Source organism: Gadus chalcogrammus, chromosome 14 (assembly GCF_026213295.1).
Source record: "Gadus chalcogrammus isolate NIFS_2021 chromosome 14, NIFS_Gcha_1.0, whole genome shotgun sequence".
NCBI classification, from domain to species: domain Eukaryota; kingdom Metazoa; phylum Chordata; class Actinopteri; order Gadiformes; family Gadidae; genus Gadus; species Gadus chalcogrammus.
The window spans coordinates 9,698,454-9,713,645 of NC_079425.1; the positions used below are offsets into that span (position 1 = coordinate 9,698,454).

Sequence of the window (15,192 nt, forward strand, 5' to 3'; positions counted from 1 at the left end):
GAACAGTCACAGCACATGCATTACATGGCCTGTAGGAAACACAAAAAGATGGTTCCCATCCCACAATGCGCTAATAAACAATTACAGTTAGCAGATGGATATCTCGCAATGAGAATCTTAGCCATTTTGTTTACACAGTCCAGACAAAAAAGAGAATCCTTAAAATAAAATAGAATACAACAAGAACAAATAAACAAACATGCAAGCCATAAAACTGGCCTTAATCAAAACAAAGGTACTGTCAACTTTTTCTTATCAAGGCCTACTCGGAATCATGAAGTATAATACAAGATTTTAAAAACAATATTTGTGGTGGGCATATTTGACCAGAACATAAAAACTGTTTAAAAAGGTAAATCTAACCAAACAATCTTAATTAATTTTATCGAAACAAATCCAGTATAATATTTCTAAAATATAGAATACTATTCCAATTTGATGCGTTCCTGACGCAGTATCATGCAACACAAACACATTCAACAATGTGATATAACTTTGATATTTCACTATTAACGTACAATAACCACACGTACAGTATCATTTTAAATACATTTACATCTATAGAGATATAGTTAGTTTAAACTTTTTGCTATAAATTGACCCAGATGACATTGTCACCTCTGATATATGTTAATTTAGATTATTTCTAAAAAGGCTTTCCATAAAAAATAGTTATATATATAATTATATAGGCTATATATAATATAATAAATATATATTATATTTAAATATTGGGGTTGAAATGATAGTAATAGTAGTAGTAATAGTTGGATTAAAATCTCGCTGTAAAACTGCACTTTGGCTTGAATCCAATTAATTATTTTAATAACTATGAGAACGATCATCAAAGCAGTAGATGCTTATGCAGTGAGAGAAATGCATTCAGTAGAATAATAGATCTGTAAAAAGGTGTATTTCAAATCTATATACTATACGTAGACTTTTTTTTCCTTTCTACAGACAATTTACTGAAATAAACTTTTTCTCCAAAATAGTGATCCATCTCAGTAATTTTCCTCTGTAATACTTTCTCTATTCAGGTCATATTTTGCTAAATCTAAAAGGGATGGTTGTCTGAAAAATATAAAGCTATAATTGTAGCGTCAATTTCAGCCACTACAGGCTGCTAATGGGAAAAACGTACATAGTGCAGGTTTAGGTAAAAATAATAGCTTTGTTTCCTATTAATACAATTTTTTCTCAACCTACATTTTTCGAATGCAGTATAAATGCAGTCAAATGTAAATAAAATACAGTAATAGTAGAGTCACTGCCATTGCAAAGAGCACCATGATGTGCTTATTATGCCTACAACGTTTACATATTTTCACCTCAGTTTTGTAATCGTCAATGCAAATGTAGATTCATGTATAATAAACACAATCTTCTCATCGGTAATAAAAGTATTTTGGATGTGTGTAGATGCTAGAACGTGTTAGCAGGTATCGGTGTCCTGATGTCCTGCAGGGAGGAACTGTGAATGTTAGATATTTGAAGAATGGCAGCTGAAGAATGGAGACTGAAAAAATAAAAAGGCGCAGCCGAGCAATAGACCTGGGTCTAGTGTCACACATAGCCTATGGCGCCCCTTGCTGCTCACGAGTATGATTATGAGGATCCTCCTTCGAAAGAATGCTCCAACAAATACAAATGCTCATCATCCAGTTCACGTTTCACAGCTTTTACCTCACAGAACCTAAGAAAGAAAGAAAGAGGGAACCATCTTAGTGAGGAAAAACAATACTTATTATACACCATGCAAAGTGACAGCACAATGGCTTAAGCAGAATTAAGAAAAATAATGTGAGCCACATATTTGTTGAAAGTACAAACTAACCTGTGTGTTAGTAGGAGCGTGTTAAGTTGTTCCCTGGCTCCTGCTGCAAGCTGATCAACAGATCCTCCATTTTCTCCATGTTCTGCGACGAGGCCATGGTATTCTGGATCGTCCCAGATTCGGACAAAGACTGAATGAAAAGGGACTGGATGTGTGCCTCGCTCTCCCTCTGGTTCTGGCCAGACTGACTGATGGCTATGATGTGATCCGACAGGGAGGTCCCGGGGGCATTCATCATCTGGCTGCACTCTGTATGGGACGGGACAGACGCGGGAGAAAGATCGGATCAGTGTAGCACACGGACATCGTCTCAATTCATTACAATCTCATCATCATGTCTCTATCATGAAAGAGGCGTCTTTCCCCCGTTTCTTGTTCGCTTTTTTTTTTTTTACCATTTTCCATTCCGAAGAGGAAGAGGCCGGGGGCTGCCGAGGGTGACTGGGCTGGCCCCGGGCCCCGCCGCCCACCGCCGCCTGGAACAGGGAGCCTGGCTGCTTCACGGGGGGGGACGAGCTGGTGGCCTGGAGGCCTGCGGCTCCGCTCTGGGAGGAGAAGATGGTGGCCGGAGGAAGCTCCTGAGCAGCCATGCCCCCTTGTAAGGCGGCCATGTTGGCCTGTGGGATGAAGATGGAGACGGGCGGCTGTTGGGTGCTCTGAGAGCTGCCACCCAGCTGCATGGGCTGCTGCATGGGCTGCTGCATGGGCTGCTGCATGGGCTGCTGCTGCGGCGGCGGCGGCGGCTGCTGGGGGAATAGGACCTGCTGCCGCTGCTGGCTTGGGTTTCCCAGGGCCATCGGCTCTGAGCGGTCCTGCTGGCCGACCGGCACCATGCTGGCCTGAGAGAAGAGCAGCGAGGGGTTCGGAGGTTGCTGGGTAGAGAGGCTGCTGCTGCTCAAGGGAGGCATCGGGCCCTGGCCGCTGAACAGGAGGCTGGAGGGCTGGTCCTGGCTGGACAGGTTGGGGTTGGTGTGGAAGAGCAGCCCGGCCTGCTGCTGGCCCGGGGAGAGGGTGCTCGCGACGGGATGCGGGGGTATATTCTGGAAGGTCTGCTGGGGAGATTGCGTCTGGGGCTGGGCTGCCTGCTGCTGCTCCATAGGGGTCCCCCGCTGAATGGGGGCGAGCTGGGTCTGAGCCTGGAACACGGGCTGGGGCTCTGGGACCGTGGTCTGCAACGCGTTGAGGAAAGCCATCTGCTGCTGCTGCTGGGGCTGCGATGGTAAGGACGTCTGGGGCAGGAAGGAGGGGGCGGGCTGCTGCTGCTGCTGCTGCTGCTGCTGCTGCTGCTGCTGCTGCTGCTCCGGAGCCAGACTGCTGCCGCTCAGCGCGGTCAGGTTATTCGGGAAGAGCGTCGCCTGCAGGTGTTCCTGCGCGCAAGAGGCCTTCTGAGCGTGAAACACCGCCGCCGGCGGCTCGCGGGCCTCCGCCATGGAGCTTTGTCTGTGGAACCGCGGCGGGGAGGCGAGCGAGGGGGTCTGCTGCAGGAAGCTGGTTTGAAGAGGGAGGAGCTGCTCACTTGTCTGCTGCTGAGCCTGCTGGAACAGGGATCCACGGTTTGGGACCGACCCCTGCGGGGAGCCCTGCTGTTCAGCGTTGTCCCCCCTCGAGGTGCCATGAAACATGGTACACTCCATGGGGATTTGTGACTGATACAGTTGCTGCAGGTTGTTGCTGCTGCTGCTGCTGCTGTTGAATGTGTTGTGTTTGGATCTGCTGCTGCTGATGAATATGTTGCTTTTGGATTTGTTGTTGTTGTTGTTGTTGCTGCTGAATGTGTTGTTGACATTGCTGTCTGTTCGGCCATCGCGTTGTCAGACTGCAGCGGGTGCCTATAGAACCCGGTGGCCTGAAGCTGCCTCACAGCCTGTTCGATCTCCTCCAGGGGCAAGAGGGGCAGTCGGTGCTGCTGTTGGGAAGCCGGTTCCCTACGCAGTCGGCCCACCGGCCCGGGGCTGGGGCAGCGCCTCTCTCTGGGCTCCATGCGGAAAGGCTGGGGCGCCCCCGGCGCCTGGAGCAGAGACTCCGCGGGCACAGCGAAGCCGCTAGCGTTGGAGAGGTCTTGGCTCTGCAGGACGGCCGCCGCAGGCGCCACATTGTCCCCGTCTCCGGCCACGGTCTGAGGCAGGACGGGGAACACCTTGTTGGTGAGGCGGCAGGGCGGGATGTCTGCGCTCTGCCTGGCTTGACACATCATGTCCGTGGGCGGCTGGAAAACAACAAGACAGCATGTTTAGAAGGGCCCTTATTTCAAGAGTTCAAGGAACAAAGTCATTCTTAGTCCACAGTCAAGTGATGGGGATATACGTTGCTATATCTATAGCTATAGATATATGTTATATCCTTATCCTAGCTGTCTTTGATGTTTAAGGGGAATGGGTTAACCCAAGGTAACATTCGTAATGCACAGACAGAGATATATATTTTCAATTTCTTATGACAAATGTACTTGTTTTAAGTGACTTTGGATAAAAGCACCTGCTAAATGCCCCAAATGTAAATATACATGTTACACCTGTATATCAAACAGTTCTGTTCATTTGATCACTGCTTTTCAATATTGTGTAGCATTGCACACAATGAAATCGCCAATATTTCACAACCAATTAAAGGTAACAGTTTCACGTAACAATAGTACGATAGTCCCAAACAAATGCACCACCTTAAACACTCTGGTATGAGTGAGGTTGCTCGACACATCCATCGGCGTGATGTCTTCTCTCTTCACATGGGGCAGCATCAAAGAACTGGGATCTAAAGCTGCGAAGCAATATACAATGTAAGTTAGTAGGGAATACAAATTAGAAATACAATTATTTTACACTGACACTGATTTGGATGCATTTAATCACCTTCAACTTTTCCTTCATAGGGGCAAGGCTTCACTGGAGAGGAGCGCTCATTTTTGACGGAAACATCCTTTTTGGCTGCAAGAACATGAGAGAGAGAGAGAGAGAGAGAGAGAGAGAGAGAGAGAGAGAGAGAGAGAGAGAGAGAGAGAGAGAGAGAGAGAGGAGAGAGAGAGAGGGAGAGAGAAGAGAGGAGAGAGAGAGAGAGAAGAGAGAGAGAGAGAGAGATTTTTTTGCTATAAATGCAGATATGTTTCCAAATAACATCCTTAAAGAGGAGTTTTAGAGGATTGTAACAGGAGTAGGTGCACCCAACCTACCAGGGTCTGGGGTGTAGGTGAACGGCTGCACGTCGTTGGATCGTCCAGCGTTAGTCAGCACATAGATACCCACGCACACTGAGGAGGACGTGTCCTGGTTCTGGTATGGAGGAACTTTCACTATCAAGTGATTCTGGCAGGAGTTATATCATATGTGTAGAACAAAGCCGAAGAGAAAAAAACACAAATAGTCCGATTAGAAGGTGCTTATTATATACACGGGGGTACCGGATAAATTTTTCATGCAAAAGCAACAACTACAACTAAGTACAATTCAGAGAAATAAGTTAATTACAGATTTTGAAAAACACTTCATATAGAAAACAGAATTAAATTGCTCACTTTAAGTAATAAAATCTATAATAAAATATAATCGTATATTCAAAACATATCTATGATTTATATTGATATAATCCCCAAAACACAACTTTTTTTTTTCTCACAACTTTGCATGATTGTGCTAACAGTCATTTGGACCAGACCATTCAGCTTAGATTGAGATGGATTGTTGAAACTCCGTTCAGCCTCTAAGGCTCTGCATAATTAGGTCAGAACACAATGAAACCACTGAAACCTTGGTACCAGTAGCCATTTAAGATGATTACATCTAAGCTTGTTTACAATGCTGAACTGGCTACTGCTACTAATATTCTCAGGGTAAGGAGATGAATTGTCTGGGACCTGAAAGAATGCGTGCCTTGTTTACCTGGTGAAAAAGCTCCATGTCAATCTCAGCCTCCTCCTTCCAGGAGTTCTCATCTGAAACGGAAAGAGTATAAATGTAATATTCTGATTGCTGTTATTATTATGTTACACTCGTACGTACGTACAAATACATACATACATACATACATACATACATACATACATACAGAGAGAGAGAGAGAGAGAGAGAGAGAGAGAGAGAGAGAGAGAGAGAGAGAGAGAGAGAGAGAGAGAGAGAGAGAGAGAGAGAGAGAGAGAGAGAGAGAGACAAACACAGACAGACAGACAGACAGACAGACAGACAGACAGACAGACAGACAGAGAGAAACACTACAGACAAAGACAGAGACAGACAACAGGCAATACTACAATAATAATAAAACATCAGATTCTTACCGGATATATTTTCTTGAAAAATGACTTTGGTGTCCTTAAGAAAGTTCTTGCCGATGATGAAGACCTCCGCCCCTCCCCTCACTGAACAGCTGTGGAGTGACTTCTTCAGGATCTCAGGCAGCCCTGCAGGTTGGGCTGCAGACAGGACACCAGGACATATGGTTAACCTATGGCTTTTCTAGGACCACACAGTTATGTATACCATGAAGCTGGGAAATGCTAAATAGGCATTGTGTTAGTAACATGCATGTCAAGACAAGGCAGTGCAGCGAACAAGTGCCGTTGCAGTATACAATTAGAGAATGCCTCAGGGGACCATACTTTCTGGGTGATCAGATCTCATGACGGTCTCCTGGCTCCACTAAAACATACGTTACCAATATCGTTTGATAAAATGACTGATTCTGCCGAAATGCGGTTAGCATGAACGTGCCTGTCAACGAGGTAAACTATAGCAGTAGCACATGAATCTTCGTGACAAGATGTTCCTGTGTAAACTCAGGGTATGTGTCGTTCAAAAACGTCCTGATACGACATGCATTGATTCCAAAAGACAAAAGTGCTAAAGGCCTCTGTTTACACTAGTTGCAAGAATCGTGCTCATGATAAAACAAAGTCTTTTTGCATTATATTGGTAACAGATGTTTAAGTGGAGCCGGGGGCTATGGTGGTTTAATCACAAAGACCGGTATTATCCTTTAAGAATCTATGGCCCTTTTCTGAGAAATATTGGAAACACAGGTAACTAATTTTATATAAGCGCTGTAGAAGCGTAGTATTTCCAAATTCTCTTTGAGCTTGTTCAAATGTTGTTGTTAGAAACAAGCCCCGGCCCCTCCTTCTCCAACCGCTGTCTCGCATTTAATGTTTTTCCTACGTGACACTGTTGCTTTACCACACACACACACACACACACACACACACACACACACACACACACACACACACACACACACACACACACACACACACACACACACACACACACACACACACACACACACACACACACACACACACATTTATACATTCCCAAATAAATATCTTGTTGAAAGATGTTTCCTTAAATTGCGTGTTGGCTGTCTGTAAACAATGGACGTCAATGCACCTTTGTTTATTTATTTATTTCTTTCCTTTCTTTTTATTCGACACACAGCTCTTCCATATCCACACACAAAAAAGATCTCTCTTCTGGCTCACAGCAGTCTTTCCTGTTTAGTTTTTTCTTTAAAGAGACCACACCCTAAACCCTTGAGAGCCAACTACTCACATTGTCTCTGACATCAAAAGACAATGTCATCCCGTCCCGGGGCTAGGTCAAACATAAGACGTTAAACCGCATGTTTCAAAAGGGCAATTGGTTAATCATTCAAAATATTAACTGGTTCAAGTAGTTTACAGCTCAACTATCTCTGGTGCACTTTTGAAATGGCTTTAACCCCTTGGGTGTCATTGTGGTATCGCCATCCGGTCAAGTTGACACAACCAACAATAGATCAGTCCGATGCGTTGAACTATTTAAACACAGGAGAAGAAAACAGGAGTGACTCACTGCAGAGGATGGGGGACGAGGGGGTCTGCAAGGTGAGGAGCGACCCATCCGGACCTGGGACGTTGACCCGGAACACCAGCCGAGCCCGGGTGCTCTTCTTCTTGGAGCCGGCGACGCCGATGCGGGCCTCGACGTCAGCGTTACGGAGCTTCAGGATGCCCACGCAGTCCACCCTGCAGGAAACAACCGCCAACGTCAGTAAAAAAGGATGTTTTTCCAAAAGGTCTACTTTATTTTCGGGGACTTTTATTTCACAATGCCATGTTCATTTATTTCAGGGGACTTTCATTTCATAATGCTGTGGTGAAGACATACTTCACCACAACGGTCAGGTTCGGGAATACGTTGCCTTTTCAAGGCAGTGACACGCAAGAGGGGAGGTCGTGCTGTGCGTCTTTCGTTTGTGTACATAAGACACAGTAAAACAGCTTTGGCTCACATTTATTCATTGAATGCCACATTTATTTCACAATTTCACATTACTGATGAAATATGGGGGGCGCGGTTATCTCAGACCAAAGCATCCGCATTGTTTCAGGTAAATAGACAACACAGAGGTAAGTGTGCATTTCACCACCAAACTGCATTCCATAAATGCAGACGTGACAATTCAAAGAAAGAGTAATGGCTGAAAACTAATCGTTGTTGACGAGAGGTCAGGATCCTATTCAGTTGGCACAGTCATACAAACGAAGGGAACCCTCCACAGTTGTAGTGTTAACATTGAGGAAAGGTACATACGCTATTGTCATGCTGGTGCTGGGGTCGAGAGGAACCTCAATCACGGTGGTGCCCTCAATGTCCAGCTCCTTGCAAGCTGTGGTGTTGCGTCCAGTGACTCTGCAGGCCTGGTAGAAGCCATGGGGTCTCACCCGCCCAGTGTCATTAGCCACAAATACTTGCAGCAGTACTGGCTCGTTCACGCCCTCCAGCTGTGCGAGAGGATTAACAGAGAACGTGTCAGCTATAACCCACCATATATGCGTTTCAGAGACGTTTTAAATGTGTCTCATTTCATTTCAGTAAAAGTTTGAACAACAAGAATGTATATAATGTCCTTAAACAATGGCACATTGAAACCTGGACTATGTTAGTTTCCACATTAGCAACGTCTAGTATCTGATGTCGTAGCTCCAGTTATTGCTATTATATTTTCAGGTTATAGTATCAAAATAAAAACAATCAGGAGAGCAATTATCTTAATCAGAGAAAGTTGTACTTTTAACTCAAAAAAATAACATAATTTATCTATCCATGTACAAATAACTTGCTAACCCTAGTTTTACAGCAGTGAGTAAAAATAAAAGCTGTGATAGCAATCACATAGAGGAGGGACTATCGGAAGGAGTCCCACGCTAACCTTTACGGTGGGGAAGCCTTGCTGGGTGCGGTCTTTGACCGAACCCCTGCTGCCCTCGGTCAAGTAGCGGGCCCGGTGTTGTGTCTCAGGCTGCACAATGATCTTCAGCTCCTTCCCCTCCCTCTTCGATGGGTACTGCATCGACAAAATCCTGCCCTTCTGGATAGTTGTTGACGGTCCATCTGCAGCACTGCGAGAGACACAGAGGAAAGAACAGTTATCTACCGTTGTATGACTTGGGTAAGGGTCATTTATTAGACAACTTTATCTTCCCTGTTAGAATAGTGGATATAGTCATACTAGCCAATGTGGTATTATGCATCATATGTCTGACTTATGTCATATGTTTTGTAACTGTGACCCAGAAGTGTATTACGAGGCCTGAATAGCCACATAATATGCACTTGGTCTTTATGTAGCTGGTGACACAATTCTGCTGCTGGGATCAAATTGTGTTTATGACATAAGGCAAGTCAAAGACGCCCATTAAGTGTCAAGGTCCTAGAAGAGCAGGCCCTTAAATATATATTCTTTGGTAGAGCTTTTTCAAATGATTTGCCGACATCAATGCCGACTTGTAACCGTCAATACAGCAGAGTGCGCTCTACTAGTACTTAATCAGCCTTCCACAACCCTTATAGGCTTACTTTAACTTTGCGTCGTGATTCACCAAAGCTTACATCCTGTGTCGTAACGTCCTGCCACTCCCTAACCTCCGATCCAACCACCTCTCTGACTAGCGGGTATTACACTATTACGCAACCATTGAACAGAGAAGTATGCATTATGATGGTGACTATACCTTCCTATGGGGCAAGGCTTGCTGTCGGAGCCTAGCTGGGAGAGGACAAAGTGTGGGCCTTTAGCGCTGTCTGCGTCAAACATGTCCTTACTGCCACTGTCCAGGGAAAGGCTTTTAGGCCCCGGCCGCTGGCGAGGGGTGCGTTTCCGGGACTTCCGGGGCACCTCTGTGTTGTCGTTGTACGAGCTAGAGCTGAGGTTGCTGAAATTGGAAACAGAGTCCTCCGTCCAGATGCTGTTGCTTTGCTCCGAGTCGAGGGTAGCCTCGGTCTGCAAGGACATACAGCTGTTGTCAAACAGGTCCTCAGGCGGCGGGGGGATGATGAGCACAGTGCGGCGCTTGGAAGGGGTCATCTGATGTTGCTGCTCCTGTGAGGAGCTTCCTCTCCCTCCTCCTCCTCCTCCTCCTCCTCCTTGCTCCGAGCCAGCTCTGCAGTTCCCAGCACTCCCACTGTTACCATTCCCAGCCTCGGCACCCAGGATATCTGGGGGCCCCACTCTAGAGTCTTCTGGCTCAGCGGTGGCGCTGTTGAGGCCTGCAGCCTTGTCAGGGGCCAGGGTGCCGGTGAAATGCATGGTGGAGCTGGAAGTGTCAGGAAAAGCACTGCAGGGGGCTCCTCCCACGCTCATAGAGGAGGAGACGGTGGAAGCATCTACAGAGCAAACAAGGACAGCGTTAATAAAGGCCCCTCCGACAGCGTTGGCTAGCAGTCCCAGTTAAAGCAGCAAAATTTGTCACTGATTGCTTACTTTTTTTTTCATACATTTCTTTGTTTACCCAATTATTTTCTGGGGTTTTGTTTTACTGCATTGTGTGTGTGTGTGTGTGTGTGTGTGTGTGTGTGTGTGTTGTGTGTGTGTGTGTGTGTGTGTGTGTGTGTGTGTGTGTGTGTGTTGCTTGCATGACACATTGTGAAGCCAGGAAAGAGTTGTTCTAAAAGTCCAAAATAAAATTAGACAGCAGGAATTTTCCAGCTGTGATGGTAGATAAAGGAATTACAATGCAAAATGACGATGAAAAGCCAAATCATGTCAGGACTCATCTTTTGATTTTGCCTTTGGTTGATTTGATCTACTGATTACAGAATTGCCTATAAGTAAGACAATGTTATCCAAGAAAGCCCAGCATTATGTGTATGTGTGTAAGATGATGCATGCCAATTGGATCATTTTTGCTGTACAGGTTTTGTCGGGACTGAACGTAGCCACAGAGACAAAATAAACAAGCTTCTGACCTATGAAGCAGAGAACTGCAGACCATTTTATATGCAGACACTCCCTGCTTCAGAGGGAACTACCTGGAATAAAAATGAGACAGCGAATGAACAATAAAAGCTGAACATGTAGTATTTCATTTTTATTTTGTATGTGTTGCGTTTCTTTTAGCATGCTGACACATTATTTTATAAATGATCCTGTTAGTTGTCATTAAGTTGTCAAGTGGCATGACAGGTCTGGGGTTTACTATCAGGCACTGGAATGTTAAGACTGCTGCTGACTGCATATCCGTTTGACGTAGCTGAATTTATTCAGGCCAGGTGACACAGAAAGCTGCAGATTAAACGAGTGATTACATGAGGAAATAGCCAGAGGTGTCTTTGCTAACATGCAAATTAACAAAGAAATGGATAGCACAATGAAAAAGGGTATTAAAAAAGTTTGAAGAAAGAAAATACAAGTTATAATTAAGTTAACAATCCAATCAAATGTACCTGTGAATATGTCAACTTTGAAATGTATTATATTTCAGTGAAACCATATTTTGCATTGCATGGATAAACAACTGCTCCAAATTCATAATGTTCATTTGTTTGACGTTGAAGACGTGAAGTTCCTGCTGAAGTCCTTCAATATTATATTAATATATTAATATTAATTTTTTTATTATTTTCCATTTGATATATCTATTACAATTGTTGGCATCATTTCAATAACTATAAAAGTTATGTAGGTAGGTAGGATTTAAGAGCTATTATCTGAGTTAAATTTGAAATAACATAGCATTCCCTCAGCTACTCCGAATGACCACTGGTTGAGCCAATTTAGATTTCAGACAGCTACCAGCACATTTCTGACCTCTCGGACATCTCTTCCCTGATTGGTTGGGGGGTAACTTCTTGACTTTCAAAAATTGGTGTACATTTTTTGTGAAAATTGTGGGAAGGTAGAGAGCAGAGAGGGAGGGGACATCTTTTTGGTTGTTTAGTTTCATAATCACCTCTAAGCTCTCTTCTGCTTTTTACTGCACACTAAGAACATATTGTTCCATATCAAGGGAAAACATTGATGTCAAAGCCACTTCTAAGAGCACAAAATAGGAAGTCCAGTTATGATGATAAAATAACATGGCCAAAACTAACTGTCAGTACAAACGTTGTATTAAATAGCAGTTGAAAGTAAGTAATCAAAGTAGAATCCGGGTTGGAATCCCAGAGAAAGGTCCAGGTTCCTTTAGGTCGAGTTGGAGTCGCGACGTTGGTACCAGAGACACTGTTGATCTGATCTTAAATACATTGCACTATAAAATGCTGATCTATTTTACTAAATTTTTGCAAATGTTTTCTTTTACATATCTATTATATTATTTTTATTGTATGACAATGTTTATATGTGAAGCACTTTGAGTATGCCTTGTGTATGAAAAGTGCTAATATAAGTTGCCTTGCCTTGCCTAATTTGATTCGACAAGAGGCATACCATGAGTCCTGATATGGAAAATAGCAGCACAGGGACTTTTAACTACACATGCATCATTCCGCTATACAGAGTTTTGTTTGTTACAACCGCTAATTACATTTTGATCAGAAGCTGTGAAATCATCGGAATTGTCAAAGGACTCTGTTTCCCTGGTTGCACAATAATTTATACAGATAAATGTACATGATAGAAAAAGTAGCTGTCCTGCAGTAACATATATACCATCACAAAGTATAAAGTTATTGTGCTGGAAATTGTTTATGTGTTACTTGGCAACATTCCAGTTCCAGTCCAGTTGTGGAACCATTTGTGTTGGCAGAGCCGAATAAAAGGTAAAATAGACAAACAAATGATAGTTGTATTCTTGATAACTAATACATGGCACATGTTGAACTGTTGTATGAACACAATATCACATGAGAGGGATTGCGGTTATCTTAAACAGCCCTCCCTCTCGTGTGATATTGCTTAAATAACAGAGCTCACAGGAACCAGTGGCTGAAACGTAAAGGTTATAATTAGTGGATGGAAGGTAGGACTTGACTGTTGAATTCAAATTTTTTTACTTTCATTTTGTTGAAACAATTACTCTTCCAAGTGAAACCGGATGAATCCGCTGCCTTCATCTCAAAACAACCGGTATGTCCCTCATGGTTATGTACCAGGGCACGGTTAATAGTCTAAAATAGTGAAGATAAGTTGGTTTGATCCAAGAGTTGGTCCTTGAATTGCCATCCCCCTTTTTTAATCAGCAACCTCACTTCTAGATGCAACTAAATCCTACACACTTCACATTTAAGTAAAGTATGGCAATTAGGGGATATGTGGAGAAATTACAAACCTTACAAGAATTGTCCAACATTGCACAATACTTTGCAAGAATTGCAAATAAAACGTAACTTCTGAACTAAAGCTATGCGAGTCTGTGATAGAGTCAGACCCTGTTCACGTGAGTGAAATTGCTAGCTTTATAACTGGTTTTAAATCTTGATTTGATATGGATCCAAAACTCATGTTTCATTGTAGAGCACATTGCTAGTGCGTTGATTCTAACAGGATCCTATCTTTCAGTTTTAATACACACCTTTAGTAGTGCTAGTGAGGACAATGATTTAAATCTACATTCATGCACAAAGATGTTTGTTTTTGTTTTTGCTTTTATAACATGAAGAAAATAACTAAAATGAACCATTGACTTTTTTTGTTTTCTTTTCTTTGAACCCAACACAAATAGCCACACTCCGGTTAAAAACAATACCTCTAGATGTCTATTTGACCTGCCAGCATAACTATAGTGTAAACAAACAAGCTTGAGGTGAGAGCATGGAGGCTCAATGCTTTGGTGTGCCAAAGAAAACAGTAGGTGAACCAACCTGAAAGCCCTTTGAGAAAGCCCTATAGGTGAAGCCTCTTGTACTAAACCACCACCAACCCATTCTAATTGTTTTCATGTACTTCAAGCAAGCCATTTATTGGGCTGTTTATTTTAGCTTGAAGGAGATTCACTTCGGGCAATGGTATTTTTATTCTAGATTTGTTTATTGTTTTTCTACTGTGTGCAAAAAGACACGACTCATGACCATGCTCAAGACCACATTCTCCGGGGGCCACACCAGCGCGTTTGACTGTGGAAAAGCCGTCCCTGGAGGTGTGGGAGAGGGCAATAGGAAGGGGAGCTCACCCGGTCCGAGGGCCGCTGGAGCTGGCGCTGGCCCGGTGTCTCCACCACTGGTCTGGCTCATGGCTGCTTCGCTCTGATGCTTGGAGAAGGGTAACTGAAGCTCTGTTGGAAGCAGATCATAAACTGATTCTGTGAAGAGAATATGTTGTGGGTTGTCACTAGCAGAAAGAAAAGATACAAAAATTCATGCATAGTACTACTATGTACCGGAATTAGGTTTATAGCACCAACCTACGAAATGCCTACGTATTATATTACCAGAATACAATAGAGCAGAATATAATAGAAACTCTTATTTTCCATTAAGGGAAAATTTGATGCTAAAGTTGCCAAAGCTGTTTTGTGTAGGCTTGTGCGTCCTTTTTTGTTCCTCCAATCCTCAAGTCTTGATCTAGATTGATCTAAAAATATATCATGCTCATTATTCTCTATCCGTATCCCCTTGAATAGGTGTTGCAAGTGGAAATTAAACTTGTAAACAGTAGATGTGCTATGAGGTATCTCTGGTGGACAGCTACACATGTTTGCAGCACCTGTGAAATATCAGCAACCTTAAAGCAGAGAAACGTCTTAAACACTACATAATACAACACAAATAAGCATGCTCACACAGAGGAATAGATTTCTCAACCAATTTTGACAAAATCGCAACCCAAGCACGATAGCACTTGAACTTGCAGCCCTATTCATGCTCTGAATTATAAAAACTATTCTATAACTTTACAGCAGCAGGATAGTTGGAGGATAGCCCTCCAACTATCCTCTACCAACTGCCAGCTTTAATTACTTGCAGCTGAGTCCCGGGGGTTGGTGTGTGTATCAGATACTCACACCCCCCGGTCACCATTGTTTCCACTGGCTGCGTACAATATACAAACCTGGGACACACTGAAACCAGCAGCCTCTTAAATCCTAAAGCCCCACAGCCGCCCAGAGTTGGGCAGAGCAGGAACACTGGTTCCCAGCAGAGTTGGTTCAATCTGAATTGGGTTCGCTT

General features: G+C 43.6%; 1 pseudogene; it reads right to left on the minus strand.

Moving 5' to 3' along the window:
- Window positions 1–967: 967 nt before the first annotated feature.
- Window positions 968–15,192, minus strand: LOC130403139 (nuclear factor of activated T-cells 5-like; annotated as a pseudogene).